At 43.7% G+C, this 17,874-nt stretch overlaps 1 protein-coding gene across 4 annotated transcripts in view; it reads right to left on the reverse strand.

Moving 5' to 3' along the window:
• vps13b (vacuolar protein sorting 13 homolog B) overlaps window positions 1–17,874 on the reverse strand; it is a 977,967-nt gene that overhangs the window by 643,315 nt on the left and 316,778 nt on the right. The window lies entirely within an intron of this gene.

Raw genomic sequence — 17,874 nt, forward strand, 5'->3', positions numbered from 1 at the left:
AAAAAGTGTGGCGCTAGAAAACACAACAGGTCAGGCAGCATCTGAGGAGCAGGAGAGTCAACATTTCAGGCATAAGCCCTTCATCAGGAATTTGGGGGGTAAGGGGCTGAGAGATAAATAGAGGGGTGAGGGTTGGGGGAGATAACTAGAAAGATAGGTAGATGCAGGTGGGGGTAACTGTGATAGGTCGGTGGGAAGGAAAATGGACAGGTAGTACAGGTCGAGAGGGCAGTACCGAGTTGGAGGCTTGGATCTGGATGAGGTGGGGAGATTTGGAAACTAGTGAAGTTGATGTTGATGTCATGTGGTTGAAGAGTCCCAAGGCAGAAAATAAGGCGTTCTTCCTCCAGTCATCAGATGGCTTTGATTTGGAGGTGAAGAAGGCCCAGGACTTCCATGTCCTTGGTGGAGTGGGAAGGGGAGTTGAACTGGTCTGCGAAAGGATGGTGGGGTTGTTTGCTGCGTGTCCCCCAGAGGTGTTCCCTGAAACACTCTGCGATTTTTCGCTCTGATGTAGAGGCGACAGCATCGAGAGCGATGGACACAGTAGATGAGGTTGGTGGATGTGCAGGAAAATCTTGCCATATGTGAAAAGATCCTTTGGGGCCTTGGACGGAGATGAGAGGGGAGATGTGAACGCAAGTTTTACACCTGTTTTGGCAGCAAGGGAAAGTGCAGTGTTTGGAGAGGGGTGTGGACCTAATGATAGAGACATGTAGGGAATAGTCTCTGCAGAACGCAGATGTAGTGGTGAGGGAAATATGTCTCTGGTGTTGAGGTCTCATTCTAGGTGTGAAAATGGCAGAGGATAATGCGCTGTATCCAGAGATGAGTGGGGTGGAAGGTGAGAAAAGGGGGGTTGTTGCAGTTGGAGGGGTGGGGTTCAAGGGCAGAGGTGCAGGAAGTGGAGGAAATGCGCTGGAGGGCAATGTTGACCATGTGGGAAGGGAAACTGCAATTCCTGAAATAGGCCAGCTGCAATGTCCTGGAGTGGAAGATCCTCCTAGGAGCAGTGTAAGTTGGTGGGTTTGAAATCGATGCCCATGTAGAGACAGAGAGGTCCAGGAAGGGTAGGAAGTGTCTGAGATGGTCAAGGTGAACTTAAGGTCAGGGTGGAAGGTGTTAGTGAAGTTGACGAACTGTTCAACTTCCTCTTGAGAGCACGAGGTGGCGACAATACAGTCATCAATGTAGCAGATGAAGAGATGGGGGATGGTATAACTGCAGTAGACAGACTGTTCCACGTATCCTACGAAGAGGCAGGCATAGCTGGGGCCTATGTGGGTGCCCATGGCTACCCCTTTGGTCTGAAGGAAGCAGGAGGATTTGAAGGAGAAGTTGTTGAGGGTGATTCACTTCCACCAATTGAATGAGTGTGTTGATGGAGGGATACTGGTTACGTCGGCAGGAGAGGAAGAAACAGGGGGCTTGGAGGCCTTCCCCATGGCGAATGGACGCGTACAGGGACTGGATGTCCATGATGAAGATGAGATGTTGGGGGCTGGGGAAACGGGAAGTCACGAAGGAGGACATGGATGGTGTCCCAAGTGTATGTGGGGAGCTCCTGGACCAAAGGGGACAGGACGGTCTCGAGATATGAGGAGATACGTTCGGTGAGGAAGGTGTAGGCGGAGACAATAGGTCAACCAGGACAGTCAGGGCAGTGAATCTTGAATAAGAGGGTGAACCAGGCAGTGCAAAGTTGCAGAACAATGAGGTTCAAGGTGGTGGTTGGAAGATTCCAGGAGGTGATGACAGTGTGTATAGTCTGAGACATGATGGTTTGGTGATGGGAGGTGAAATCGTGGTCGAGGGGGTGGTAGGAGGAGGATCCGTGAGTTGGCACCTGGCTTCAGTGACGTAGAAGTCAGTGCACCAAACTACAAGTGCCCCCCACTCCTTGCCTGCTGGTTTAATGGTGAGGATGGCATTGAAGCAGAGGGCTGCACGTTGTGATGGTGAGAGGTTGGAGTGGGTGACAGGGGTGGACAGGTTGAGGTGGTCAATTTCACAGCGGAGATGAAGTGGAGGTCGAGGGTTGTTAAGAGACTAGGACGGGGTGTCCAATAGGATGGAGTATATTGGAGGCAGGAGTAGACATCCATGGAGGATGGGTGGGATTGATGATTGAAAAAGTAAGCACCAAGGTGGCAGAAGAAATATTTGATGTCACGACGTGGATGGAATTCGTTGACCCAGAAGCATAGTGGGATACAGGTGAGACCTTTACTAAGGACTGATCATTCATCCTCAGTGAGGGGACGGTCTAGGGAGTGGTAAAAACTCGGCAGGGTTGGGGGCTAGGACCTGGTGTAGAGCTAGAGTTGGGAGTGCAGGCAGAAACTGTCACTGGAGTAGGGGCTGAGAGGTGAGCATTGGTGACATCACCAAAGGGTGTGACGTAAACAGGGATGGTCAGGGGTACAGAAGCAGTGCATTTGGTGGCATCCGTAGGGGCGGAAGTGACATTCTGGGTGGTGTTTGCAGAAGCGGTGTCTTCTGTAGCGACATTTTCAGTGGTGGCTAGAGGCGACATGGCAGAGCTTCAGTGAGTGACATCAGCAGGAACGGAAGTGGCATGCATGAGAGCGTAAACAGAAGCGGTGCTTTCAGAAGCGTGTGCAGGGACGGCATAGTCATCGGCAGTATTCCCGTGAGTGACATCAGTGGGGGTGTAGGTGGCATCATTAGTTTCCAAATGTCCCATCCCCCCCACCTCATCCCAGATCCAACCCTCCAACTTGGCACCGCCATCTTGAACTGTCCTACCTGTCCATCTTCCTTTCCACCTATCCACTCCATGTTTCCCTCCAACCTATCACAATCACATCCCACCAGCATCTACCTATTGCCTTCCCAGCTACATTCCCTCACTCCCCAGCCCCACCCTCACCCTCCTATTTATCTTTCAGCCCCCTTCCTCCCCTCCAACATTCCTGAAGGGCTTATGCCCAAATCTCCTGCTCCTCAGATGCTGCTTGACCTGCTGTGCTTTTCCTGCTCCAGTGAGTAGTCCCAATCTTTGCTCATAAGACAACCCCTGCATGCCAGGAATATCCTACTGAATCTTTTCCTAACTGTCTCCGATGAAACAATGTTGTTCATTAAATAAGGGGATTAAAACTACTCTCAGTACTCCAGATGTGGACTCACAGCTGCAGTAAAATTTCCTAACTCTTATACTCAACTTCCCTCCCCCCTCCCCCCCAACCTTGAAATAAGGGCAAACAGTCCATTAGTCTTCCTGATTAGTCTTCCTGTGTGCTAGCTTTCTGTGTTTCATGCACAAGTATCCCCAAATCCTTTTGTGTTGCAGTTTTCTGCAGTTTCTCTCCACTTATGCAATACTGTTCTTTTGTTTACTCTTTCAAAATGAACAACTTTTTAAAAATTAGATTAGATTCCCTACAGTGTGGAAACAGGCCCTTCGGCCCAACAAGTCCACACCGACCCTTCAAAGAGTAACCCACCCAGACCCACTTCCCTCTGACTAATGCACCTAACACTATGGGCAATTCAGCATGGCCAATTCACCTGATCTGCACATCTTTGGACTGTGGGAGGAAATCAGAGCACCCCGAGGAAACCCACGCAGACACGGGGAGAATGTGCAAACTCCACACAGACAGTCGCCCAAAGCTGGGACCCTGGTGCTGTGAGGCAGCAGTGCTACCCACTGAGCCACTGTGCCGCCCCTTCACATTTTTCCACATCATACTCCATTTGCCAACTTTTTGCCCACTTACTTAAAGCCCTCTCACAATTTGCCTTTCGAGTTATTTGTGTCATCTGCAAATTTGGCTCCAGTAAATGTGCTCCCTTCCTCCAAGTCATTAATATACATTGTAAACAGTTGCATTTCCAGCACTGATCCTGTAAAACTCTATTTGATCAACTTGAGAAAGAACTCCTTACCCCATACGGTTTTCTGCCATTAGAAAATTCTCTAGCCACACCAATATACTAACTCCAACACCATGGGCTCTTGTGACTTAATCTTTAGTGAGATACCTGTCGAATGACTTCTGGAAGTCCAAATACAACACATCTACTGATTCCCCACTATCTACAGTGGTTGAGATTTTCGCAAAAAACTATAATAAACCAGTCACTTGTGATTTTCCTTTCATGAAGCCTTGCTGACTCCGCTGATTAGATTACAATTTTTCCTAATAATTGATTCCAACATGTTTCCAAACAATAGAGGTTAGGTTGGTTGGCCTATGATTTCCTGCTTTTTTGCCTCCCTCCCTTTTGAAATTGAAATGTCACATTAATAGTATTCCAATCCTCCAGATGTTTGAAAAACTAAAACCGTAACACATCCACTACCCGGTCACTACTACTTTTAGGATCTTAGGATGCAAGCCATCAGGTTAAGGGGATTTATCTGCCTTTAGCCCCATTTGTTTGCCTAATATTACTTCTCTAGTGATGGTGATGGTACATAATTCCTCCCCATCTTTAGTGTTAACGGGATGTTTGAAGTGCCTTCCATCATAAAGACTGATCAAAGAAGAAGAAAACTGGTCACTGTCAATATGTCTGCAGACAAGTAACTGCACAGGTGGAATCATTTCTCCTGTAAACAGATCCATAATGTACTGCCAGTCAATAGGATGTGGCTGATGGTTCCAGTAGTCTTTATTGTGCACCACCCAATCCTCCTGCATTCACTCAAGTAACACTCACAATCCACGGTGAAGCTGCCTACAGATCATGACCTGGGACACACTCAATCATAAAATCCCTACAGCACAGAAAGAGTCCATTCAGCCCATTGAGTCTGCACTGACCCTCTGAAGAGCATTCCACTCAGACCCAACCCGTCACCTCATCCCCATAACCACACATGGGTTGTTTTTTTTTACTATGGCTAACCCACCTAACCTGCACATTGCTAGACATTACGGAACAAATTTTTTAGCATGGCCAATACACCTAACCTGCACATCTTTGAACTGAAAGGGGAAACCAGATCACCTAGAGGAACCCATGCACACACGGGGAGAATGTAGAAACTCCAGATAGACAGACGCCAGAGGCTGGAATCAAACCTGGGTCCCTAGCACTGTGAGGCAGCAGTGCAATCGTGCTGCCCTCTCGATTGGCCCCTGGATGGCTCTGGCCATCCCAGTGTTGGACACATCACCCACTACTTATTGCGACAGCATCTGAACTGGGCCCCACTAGAAAGGTCACAACCCCTGATACACAAGATTCCCAAGACAGAAATCATTCCAACACTGGGATCATCACACCTATGGCAAAGTCAGTTTTTTTGTGTGTTTAGACATATCTGTTAAAAATATGCCTGCCCACAGTCCTGAAACAATTGCCTGAAAGAATTTCTTATTATTAACAGTCCTTCTACCTTACTCAAGGCTTCATTACATTTCATCAATTATGTGGAAAGAATAAAGTAGCTGGGCTCTGACAAAACGTCAACAACTTAAATGTCAGCTCCATTTCACTCCACACACATTGCCAGACCTGAGAATTACCAGCATTTTCTGTTGTTATTTTTGTATTATAGAGACTGAATTTGACTATCTCAGAGCATAGAAGGTTAACAGGAGACTTAATAAAGATGTTTGAAATTATGAAGCATTTTGGAGTAAATAAGGGTAAACTGTTTCCATTGGCAGGAATGTCAGTAACCAGAAAATGCAGATTGAAACTAATTGGCAAAAGCACCAGTGGGGAGAAGGGAAGATTTTTTTTGATGCAGCAGTTTATGATGATCTGGAAAGCACTATTAAAGATTGCCAGAAACAGACTCAATAGACAATTAAACATAGACTTGAAGGAAAGAAAACTGCAGGGCATTTGGGAAAAAAAAGGGAAGTAACCAGAAGATCCCAAGGATGAGGTGCATAAGTAGATCAATCTGCCCATCTAAGTTGCTCCACCACTCAATAAGATCATGACTAATCTGTCTTGTTATCTTCACGCCACTTTTCTACCTGCATCCTCATGATACTTGATTCCTTTGTCAATCAAAAATATTTCAAAACCAGCCTCATATTCAATGACCCATCCTCCACTGCTCACTGGGAAAGAGAATTGCAAAGACAAATGGTCCTTTGGTAGTACAGAACCTGAGTATTGCTGAAGAAAGACACATTCTGTGGAAGTTTCTCAATTAGCTCTCATCAAGGCAAAATGCAAGAAACAAAAAAAAACAGAAAACGACATCCACACAGCACAAAACGAGAACACTGAATGGTAGGAAAATAGAGTCCAACCCGGTAAAGGCAAAACAATGGACAAAGTACCAACGTTTGCAGCCCAAAGGCTGGCAGATCATATCTAAATCGCACAGGCATTTGGTTGTTTGAAACTAACAAGATACTGACCATACCCAACCAACCCGTGCCAGCACATAAAATGTGATTGACTAACTAGACATTTGCTAAATAATCCCAAGTGTGCAAAAAATTACATTGACAACCAATTTTGGAGTGTTATTCAGTTTCTCAGTATGCCACATCTGTGTGTATGGAAGTGACATTTAGATTTAGATTAGATTTTAGATTACATTACAGTGTGGAAACAGGCCCTTCGGCCCAACAAGTCCACACCGACCCGCCGAAGCGCAACCCATCCATACCCCTACATTTACCCCTTACCCTACACTATGGGCAATTTAGCATGGCCAATTCACCTGACCTGCACATCTTTGGACTGTGGGAGGAAGCCGGAGCACCCGGAGGAAACCCACGCAGACACGGGGAGAACATGCAAACTCCACACAGTCGCCTGAGGCGGGAATTGAACCCGGGTCTCTGGCGCTGTGAGGCAGCAGTGCTAACCACTGTGCCGCCCACATGTCTTAATACACAGTGCCCTGTCCATTGCAGACAGAAAGTACTTTTATTTTTTATTCATTCATGGCATGAGGGCATCACTGCCCATTTCTAATTGCCCAGTGGGCAGTTGAGAGTCAATCACATTGCTGTGGGTCTGGAGTCACATGCAGGCTAGACTAGGTGAGGATAGCAGATTTCCTCCCCTGCAGGACATTAGCGAAGCAGATGGGACTTTCCTGACAATCGGCAATGGTTCCATTAAGCTCTTAATTACAAATTCCACAATCTGCAATGGCAGGATTGGAACTCAGTACCTGGTCTCTGAATTAACAGTCCAACAATAATACCACTAGGTCATAGCCTGCCCAATGTTCATACACTGTTCCGGTTCAAACAAGACAATAAAAAGGTGACAGCCATTCACTGGTGCATTTCTTTTGGAATGATTTAGTCAGAGTCAAACTTTCTGGTTTGAAATTTGGACAAGACTTAGACAGTGTGGACATTCCTGTTCTTTTTCTGTGGTACTTCCTGTGAATTGTCCAAATGAGTGCAAGATAAAAAGCTTGGATAAAATGCATATTTTTTCAGCCAAACACAAATGACCCTCTGAAGGAAGAAATCTGTCCTCATCTTCATCTCAAATAAGAAACACCCTATTTTTTAGTTGGTTGATATTGTCCCTTAGTTGATATTTCCCAAGAGGGGAAACATCCTCTTGGCACCTATCCTCCCAAACCCCACAGATTCATCTATATTTCACTAAGACTACTTCTCATTCTTCTGAACTCCTGTAAATACAGGCCCAATCTGCTCACAGACAGAAGATTGGCCCTTCAACAAAGAGCAGAGTTAGGATAAATGGGTCTTTTTACAGTTGGCAAGATGTAACTTGTGGGGTCACATAGGGTTTGGACCTCAGGCCCTAACTATTTAAAATTTACACTGAAGACTTTGATGCAAGAGTGGAAGGTACTGTAGCCAAGTTTGAAGATGACACCAATATAGATGGGAAAGTAAGTTGCAATGCAGAAAAAACAAATTTACAAATGGATAGGGATAGGTTAGGTGAATGGGCTAAATTTGGTAGATGGAGTTTAACGTGGATAAGTGTGATGTCAACAATTTGATCAGAAGACTGAAAAAGCAATTTATTATCTTATTCGAACAAAGAACATTACAGCACAGTACAGGCATTTTGGCCTTCGATGTTGCGCCAACCTATTAAACCATCCTGAAGCCCATCTAACCTGGACTATTCCATTATCATTCATATGACCATTTAAATGCCCTTAAAGTTGGCAAGTTTACTACTGTTGCAGGCAGAGTGTTCCAAACCCTTACTACTCTCTGAGTAAAGAACTTACCTCTGACACCTGTCGTATATCTATCACCCCTCAATTTAAAACTATGTCCCCTCGTGCTACCCATCACCATCCGAGAAAAAAGGCTCTCAGTGTCCACCCTACCTAATCCTCTGATCATCTTGTATGTCTCTATTAAATCACCTCTCAACCTCTCTCTAACGAGAGAATTGGAGAGAAACTGCAAAGTGCTTCCGTGCAGAGGGATCGAGCTGTCCTTGTGCATGAATCACAGAAAACTAGCTTTTATATATTAAGGGAGGTCAATGGAATTTTAGCATTTAGTGCTAAAGGAATAAAATATAAAAGCAGGGAAATGTTGTTACAACTGTACAAGGCATGCATGAAACTGTACCTGGAGCAGTGCAAACAGTTTCGGTCCCATTACATGAGGAGGTATCTTGTTGCATTGGAAGCAGCTCAAAAGGTGTTTCATCCGATTGATTCCAGAGGTGAGGGTCTTATCTTATGAGCAGTTCAGGCCAATATTCTTTACAGTTTAGAAGAATGAGGAGAGATCAAATTGAGGTATATAAGATGTTAAAGGGGATTGACAAAGTAGACCTAGAGTGGATGTCTCCCCTTATAAGGCAACCGAGAATAATAGGTTATCGTTTTCGGCTAAGGGATAATAGATTTAAAACAGTGATGAGCAGAAATGACTTCTCTCAAAGGATCATGAACCTGTGGAATTCACTACCCCAGCATGCGGTGGATGCTGGGATATTGACTGAATGAGCAATGGTTTGACGGGCTATGGAGTGTCAGCTGGAAAGTGAAGTTGAAGGCAAGGTGAGATTGGTTATGATCATTTTAAATGGCAGAGCAGGCTCAAAGGCTGAGTTGCCAATTTCTGCTCCTAGTTGTTATGTTAACCTTACTTTATAAGACAACTCTTCCATTCCAGGAGTCAGCCAAGTGAATTTTCTTTGAAATGCTTCCAATACAATGGTGTGGAATGTTGTGCATTACAACTTCAATGCTTTTAGACAAAATCCAGGCATATACTTTGTAGTTAGAGTTTTATTTCAACCAACCACACACTATAAAATGCTCCATCCTTCTGGCTGACTCTTCTTTATATACATTTTAATTCAATTAACTAATTTATCCATAACACCCTGTTTGCCTTGTTACCTTTAACTCCTAGATTATTTAACATCCTATTAAGAGAATGAATACTAACATGGGATGGGGAAAGAAGATGGGAATGCAAGTGGGCCCATTCTGTCAAAGAATGTTGGAATGAATGGTTTCCTATAATGTTGCATGGTCCTTCTTCAGATTTATGAAATTGAGAATAAATCACCATATGGTGCAAATGAAATATTGATACCACATTAAGATTCGATTAGATTCCCTACAGTGTGGAAACAGTCCCTTCAGCTCAACAAGCACACACCGACCCTCCGGTGAGTAACCAACCCAGACCCATTTTTCCTCTGACTAATGCACCAACACTCTGGGCAATTTAGCACGGCCAATTCACCTGACCTGCACTGGGGGAGGAAACCGGAGCACCTGGAGGAAACCCACGCAAACACAGGGAGAACGTGCAAACTCCACACAGACAGTCGCCCAGGACTGGAATTGAACATGGGATCCTGGTGCTGTGAGGCAGCAGTGCTAACCACTGAGCTACTGTGCCGCCCATAAGCTGAGGTTTAGATGGAATCTCACAAAAACACTGATATGAGACCAGATCTAAGAATGTTGTTCTATTACCAAACGCTATAATGATCAAGTCATCTGGCTAAAAGATGAGAATAAGCTTGGAGGTCAAAACTTTAAATGCTTTGAACGAGAAAAACAATTTTATAAAATGCCAAACGTAACCCATAGCGTAAAGTTAAAGCTACAAAGTCAGAGCTGGCTTTAAGCCCTGAATAATGATGCAAGAGATATTTCATAATCAAGACACCTTGTCACATGAAGCTAAATCTCGATATCTAATTACAATGCATTTTGGCAAACCTCTGATTCTGAAATTCAACCAAGATATTGGTTTAATAGGTTTGATGGAGCATTTCAGATAGAAAGAGGCCTTTTGAATAGGTGTATTTCAAACAGAAAAGGCTTGCTTGGATGAATGATCAGTCCCAGTTATTGAAAACATAGGGAATTCCTCCAGAATCACTGGAGTTGGAGCAGCATTGCTTAACATCAAGACAACATTTAACAGAGGACAGCTAAGAACGAGTAGGAAATCCTGATGAGCAGGGAGACAGACATTTAAGGGCGGGTGGCGGGGGGAGTCTACAGTTTAGAGGAGATGCAGAGAAAACTCCGACAGTGTGGGAATCTGGAACACTCTGCCTTTTTAAGGGTGGTAGAGTCAGAAAACCTCACAGCAATTATGCAGTATTTAGATGTGTACTTGTGATGCCAAGGCATAGATGGCTTTGGGGCAACTGCTCAAAAATAGAATTAGAACAGTTACGTGCCTGTTTTTGACTGGTACAGACTCAACAGGCCTTTTCCTGAGCTGTATGACATCATGAAGCTGGGATTTTGAGTGACAGACATGGTTACGCCTGTTAGGTTATGATTAGCCTGCTGGGAGAAAGCCCATTTCCAATCCGTCCTAAATTTAGGAGCCTAACTTTTCCTGAGGCACCACAGAATAGAACCTTTCAAGAATTGATGGATTTAGTTAAGGATTATGAAGATCCCAAGTCTCTTCTAATTCTGAGATGCTATCGGTTTTACTCAGAAATGTACGAATGAAGGAAAAACATTTTGGGATTTTTGACTAGGTTAAGTTGACTAGCAGAGGCATGTGGCTTTGGTTGAACTCTTAATGACATGCAGAAAGACCAGTTGGTATATGGGATTAATGGTGTAACCATGCAAAAGCGCATACTAGTTGAAGCCCAATGGCACTACAACTGGCTTTAATGCGGCAAGTGGAGTGTTTGAGATGCAGGGTATTCCAGTGGAAGTGGACACCCTCACTGAGCTTGGGGAATGTCTCTTGAGTGCAGGCATTTGCATAGCCTCACTCAGGACATATCCTGATCAGAGGGATTCTCGGTCAGCCCACGCCGAAACCCGAAAACTAAGCCAAGCCTTGGGGACTAAATGCTTAAAACTTTCTTCAGGATCCAGACCGGCAAGCCATCTTAGTTGATGCCAGCATGTGAACTTGAGACAGCGAAGTTTGGTCCAGAAGCAATGGGAATAGCCCTGCATGGGTAAGAGGCATGGTCGATGCAAGGTCAGGTCCAATGACATACAAAGTCACAGTGATGCGACAGTCCTAAACAAGCAGGTGGACTATGTGAAAGCTGCAAACTTGCAAACAGTGAGGGAGCAAAACGTGCTCGGCTCCTCGACTGCCTTTACGACTGTTCTGGAATCTGCGGGCTCACCCTCTCTGTCAAGCATGAAAGGAATCTCGGAATTTGGGATGGACATGGCAGATGTCACCACTCGAAGCCTTTGCCACCCGAAGAGGAGAATTAATTTCTTCTGAGAGCTCTGGGTGCAAGAGGCCAGCTACTGTGCGTTACACGCTATCAGAGACAGAGTTGGAGAAACCTGATCCAGTGCTAAAACACCCCAGGAGGAGCTGCAATAAAATAATGAGCTTATGTATTCAGACTCAGAGGGAGAGAGATGTAGTGATTGTAACGATATCAGCCAGATAGATCTCATAGAATATGAGTTCCCTGACTGGGGCTATTAATCTAATCCAATCAGGCAGTCCTGGCTGGTAACATAAACAGGAGTGTCAGAGGTTCTGTTCACTCTGAAAGCTGGCAATGAGGAAGCTGGAACAGTGTCAAGGATTCTCCATGTGTAAATAAAGGATGATTGGTGAAGGAATACTGGCCTCTGTGGAGTTATTTCAGGAGGAACCAAAGCAGCATTGGAAGCAAAGCATTCAAAAGTAGCCCTTAAACAATTAAGAATTTTGCTTGTGGGACAAGAGCAGTTTATTCCAAACACAACATCTTGTATCCATATGGAGTAATTAACATAGCAAAGTGCCCCAAGGTGCTACACCTTCCACCATAAGAAATATCTTAACCACGTTGACTGCCACGGTTCAAGCTTGCGTGTTGGCAAGAGTATCTACAGCATTGTGAAGATGAGTGACATTGTAAGTATCTGTAATATTTAAGATGACAATGAAAAATTCGTACAAAGTAATAAAAGTTTCATGGTTGGTTCAGATGATGGATTCAACTCTTTTGAAGGTTCTTCCCTTAATAGTCACAGAGAAATGTTTTTAAAAACGTTCAGATTGAAGTTTTTCATTAATATGGTAAATGCAATAGGATTTTTAGAAGACTAATTAATTTGGAAATTTCTTTTGTTCAGGAATATGATAGGAAGCTGACAGTGCAATTAACAAAAGAGAACTTGACCTTTTGTACAATGCTTGGTTCAAAAGAATCATTTAGCTTGAGACCAGCTGAGAGCAGAAATTTGAAGGAGAAAAAGATAAAAAGGACAACAATGTCAAATGTGAAGCAGAATAGCTTGCCAAAGTAAAAACAGATTGGGAAATGTCTAAAAGTCATAAATACCAAACTTCAAACTTGGCTCAGTGATACCATTCTCACCTCGGAGTCACAACGTTATGAATTGAAGACCCACCCCAGAAAAACTCAGCAATAATCAGACTTGCTGCACTATGATAGAAGTACCACACTGTGCAGCCCTGTCTTTTAGATGAAATGTTAATCAAAGCACTCATGTTAATGGGAGAGTTTGTCTGGGTCCTGGCTAAGATTTATCTGATAACAAAATTTACTTCCATGACAAGTTAATTCACAGATCAATCACAATCTCGCTGAATGGCAGATTAGCTTGAGGGCCTAAATAACCAAATCTTGCTCCTATGTATTTATTATGAGGAAACATATTACTACTTAGGTTAGGTGGATTGGCCATGCTAAATTACTCAGTGTTCAAGGATGTGTAGGCTAGGTGGGTTAGCCATGGGAAGTGCAACGTTACAAGGATAGAGTCGGGGGGTGGGTCTGGGTGGGGTGCTCTTGAGGACTGGTGTGAACTTGTTCAGCCAAATGGCCTGTTTCCACACTGTAAGGATTCTATGGATACTTATGGGACTTTGCTATATGCAAATTAACTGCATTGAATATACTTCAAAAATAATGGTTGTTTGTGGAGCACTTTGAGAAAAGAACATAAGAACCAGGAGCAGGAGTAGGTCACCTGGCCCTTCGAGCCTGTACCTCCATTCAGTAAGATCATAGCTGATCTTTTCGTGGCCTCAGCTCCATTAATCACCCTCAAACCATTACCTTTAATTCCTTTACTCTTCAAAAAATTAGCTATCTTAGCCTTAAAACCATTTACTGAGGAAATCTCAGTCACTTAACTGGGCAGGGATTTCCATAGATTCACAACCCTCTGGGTGAAGACATTCTTTTTTAGATTAGATTACTTACAGTGTGGAAACAGGTTCTTCGGCCCAACAAGTCCACACAGACCCACCGAAGCGCAACCCACCCGGACCCATTCCCCTACATTTACCCCTTAACCTAACACTACGGGGAGTTTAGCATGGCCAATTCACCTAACCTGCACATTTTCGAACTGTGGGAGGAAACCGGAGCACCCAGAGGAAACCCACGCAGACATGTGGAGAATATGCAAACTCCACACAGTCAGTTGCCTGAGTCGGGAATTGACCCAGGTCTCTGGCGCTGTGAGGCAACAGTGCTAACCACTGTGCCACCATGCTGTTCCTTCTCAGTTTGGTTCTAAATCTGCTCCCCCGAATTTTGAGGCTCTGCCCGCTTGTCCTAGTTTCCCCCGCCAATGGAACCATCTTCTCTACTTCCATCTTATCTATACCCTTGTTAATTTTATGGGTTTGTAGAAGATTACCCCCCCCCCCCCCCATTCTTCTAAATTCCAATGAATGTAATCCCAGTTGACTCAGTCTCTCCTCATAAGCCAACCCCCTCAATTCTGGAATCAACCTCTTTAACCTCCCTTGCACCCCTTCTTGTGGCAGCATATCCTTTCTCAAGTAAGGAGACCAAAACTGCACACAGTATTCAGGTGTGGCCCCACCAGAACCCCATAGCTGCAACATAATCTCCCTGCTTTGAAACTCAATCCCTTTAGCAAATTTCCATTTGCCTTCTCAATTACCTGTTGCACCTGCAGACTTACCTTCTATGATTCATGTACAAAGAAACTCAGGTCCCTCTGTATAGCAGTGTGCTGCAATTTCTTACCAGTAAAGTAATAGTCCGTTTTACTGTTATTCCTATCTTGGAGATGTGTTATGTTATGAAAGTTGTTCATTAAGTGAAAGTTAATGCAAAATCATTTCCTACATCTTCCATGGACAGCAGAAATATACCTTGGAAAAGATGATGCCAATGTGAAAAAGTGGGTTAGTCTGTACAAGAAAGAATCAAGTCACTTTTAATTAGAGCAGCCAATCTAAAAAAAGAAACAAAATTGAAAGGCAGGCTCAGATTAAACCTCCAACTAACTTCAATAATTTACAATAGTTGATCAGTCAGACAATCAAACCTTTTTCTGATTATGAAACTCACCATTCTAGCACTTGCACACAAAAGTACTGCAATTACAATACAACCACAGGAGCAACCTCAATTTGATTTGATTTAATGTCACGTGTACCTAAGTACAGTGAAAAGCTTGGTTTGCGAGCAATAGAGGCAGATCGTAGCAAGGAAAGACATACAGATCAGAGGGTGAAAAAACATGGATTGAGTGAGGCATACAGGTTATAGGCTTCTCACACGAACAGAGTACAGACTGTTTAAACTCTTTTGGAGAATCCTTTACAGGCAGCACAATTTGAAGGTTTTGATCCTATCATTTCAATTTTTAGGTGAATTTGTCTTGCTAAGTTTTCTCTGGACAATGAGGCCATTTTCTGGTGATGAGCCCAACTGCTGCAGCAGCCATGTCTCACCCCTTTAAATTGAACCTTTTGGGAAGAATATTAATACCAAATAATATCTATTATTCTAGGGCACTTATTCCCTAATCGTCATTACTACAGTAAGTAGTTCTTAGAAACTGTAAACCAAAAATAAAAGCAAAAATCAGCTCTGACCCTCTGCAACAAACTCCCACTGTGCTCCAAATTCCCAGACACACACACACACGATATTCTTACTTCCATCTATTTGTGAAGATCGTGCACCTCCAACAGTCCCTTCCTTAAACAGAGGTGGGACGACTCAATAGTAATTAAGTTTCAATATAATCAGCACCTACTGAAGCCCTATTCAGGCTTCAGGTGATAGACTGTTAGCTGCCAGTCCAGGCACTCAAGGGGTCTTACTTATAAATTTAAGTTAGCGCAAGGGGCGGTGAGGCGGAGGACTCAAGGCAGTGAGATCAGTGGCAGTGAAGGAGCAGTTGCAGCGTGGCGTTGCTGGGCCCAGTGCAGGCATTTTTGGTGAGCCAGGCTCATGGCAGCAGTGGCAAGGATGCTCTGGACATTTTCTTTGTTTCTGTTTCTTTAATTTCGGCTTTTGTTATTAATTTTAACTATTGTATTCCAAGATAGCGTCGGAGGGTGGCGACTCTGCACACTGTTCACTGTACTCCCATACTCTTGTACTCAGGTACTTGTGATAATAAAATCTAATCTAATCTGATTTGGCTAATGCTGTAAGAACCAGAAGACACAGATTTAGGATTTGGGCCAAAAGCCAGAGGAGGATGAGAGGAAAATTTTTTTTTTTTTTAAACAAGTGGGTGGTAATGACTTGGTACTCTTTGCCCATGAGGTAGTGGATGCAGGAAAAACCATTGATCTCAAAAGGAAATAGAGTCAGAGATGTAAACCACAGAAACAGACCTTTCCGTCCAACTTGTCCATGCCGACCAGGTATCCCAACCCAATCTAGTCCCACCTGCCAACCCATATTCCTCCAAACCCTTCCTATTCATATATGCATCTAGATGCCTTTTAAATGTTGCAATTGTACCAGCCTCCACCATTTCCTCTGGCAACTCATTCCATACACGTACCACCCTCTGCGTGAAAAAGTTGCCCCTTAGGTCTCTTATATTTTCACTTCCTCACCCTAATCCTATGCCCTCTAATTCTGGACTCCCCCACCCCAAGGAAAAGACTTTGTCTATTTATCGTATGCATGATTTTATAAACATCTAGAAGGTCACCCATCAGCCTCTGACACTCCAGGGAAAATAGCCCCAGCCTATTCAACCTCTCCTTATAGCTCAAATCCTCCAACCCTGGCAACATCCTTGTAAATCTTTCTGAACCCTTTCACAACATCTTTCTGATAGGAAGGAGACCAGAATTGCTTTCAATAGTTCAACAGTGGCTTAACCAATGTCCTGTACAGCCGCAACATGACCTCCCAACTCCTGTAGGAGAAAGTGAGGACTCCAGATGCTGGAGATCAGAGCTGAAAATGTGTTGCTGAAAAAGCGCAGCAGGTCAGGCAGCATCCAAGGAACAGGAGAATCGACGTTTCGGGCATAAGCCTGAAGAAGGGCTTATGCCCGAAATGTCGATTCTCCTGTTCCTTGGATGCTGCCTGACCTGCTGCGCTTTTCCAGCAATACATTTTCAGCTCCCAACTCCTGTACTCAATACTCTGACCAACAAAGGAAAGTATACCAAATGCCTTCTTTACTATCCTATCTCTTTGCAACTCCACTTTCAAGGAGCTATGAACCTGCACTCCAAGGTCTCTTTGTTCAGCAACACTCCCTAGGACCTTACCATTAAGTGTATAAGTCTTGCTAAGATTTGCTTTCCCAAAATGCAGCACCTCACATTTATCTATTATGTTTGTGCTTGAAGGATTTAAACCTGCAGGGTTTATAGTACCAAACAGGGGACAGGGACTGACTTGACTGCCCCATGGGGAGTTGGTATAGATTTGATGAATTGATGTCCTCCTTCAGTATTGTTAATTTATCTATAACTTTCATTTTTAACACTTTCACTTCTTGGCACTCTGACTGTATATCCCTCCTGTGAGCTGATGAGCTACAGACAAAGCCAGGCACCCATGCATCTAGAAAATCCCACTGGTTCCTATCAAAAATTACAGTGAAGTGCTTCCTCATTAATTGAGTTCCCACCACTAATGCACTGGTTTTTGACCATGCACTCAGCACCCATCCATTCTGGGGTAAAATGGATATAGGCAGGAACACATTGCACTGGGCCAGTTTGTCATGTTTTTCTCATTTTATTTGTGCCTCATCTGGTAAAATTTCCCTTTAGGAAGCTCAGACAAACTAAAATAAAAGTGAAGACGGCTATCATTTTATTACAATTTATCTGTATGGTGAATAATGACTTTTAAAAGCAAGCGTTACTGTAAGCTGAGCATTCATTTCTAGTGATCAACATATCTAAAATTTGCTTCTAAAGAAACTAGCTTATTTACACTTAAAGTATACCAATTTTTTTCAGATCATATTAGCATGATTCTACCTTGATAACAAAAGTTTACAAATAAAAGCGAAATACTGCAGATGCTGGAAATCTGAAACAAACACAAACTGCTGAAGAAACTCAGCATGTCAGGCAGACAGAGAAACAGCGTTAAGTCCGGTTCTGCTCTCTGCAAATGCTGCCAGATCTGCTAAGTTTCTCCTGCATTCTCTGTGTTTGTTATTGAAATGTTCTGTGGGTACTTGCATGGAGGGGTTGAATCTGATTTTCTCCAAATTGTGTTTGC

Source organism: Chiloscyllium plagiosum, unplaced genomic scaffold, assembly GCF_037043375.1.
Source record: "Chiloscyllium plagiosum isolate Xiang-an unplaced genomic scaffold, Cpla_swu_hap1 HiC_scaffold_4, whole genome shotgun sequence".
Classification (NCBI taxonomy): Eukaryota; Metazoa; Chordata; class Chondrichthyes; order Orectolobiformes; family Hemiscylliidae; genus Chiloscyllium; species Chiloscyllium plagiosum.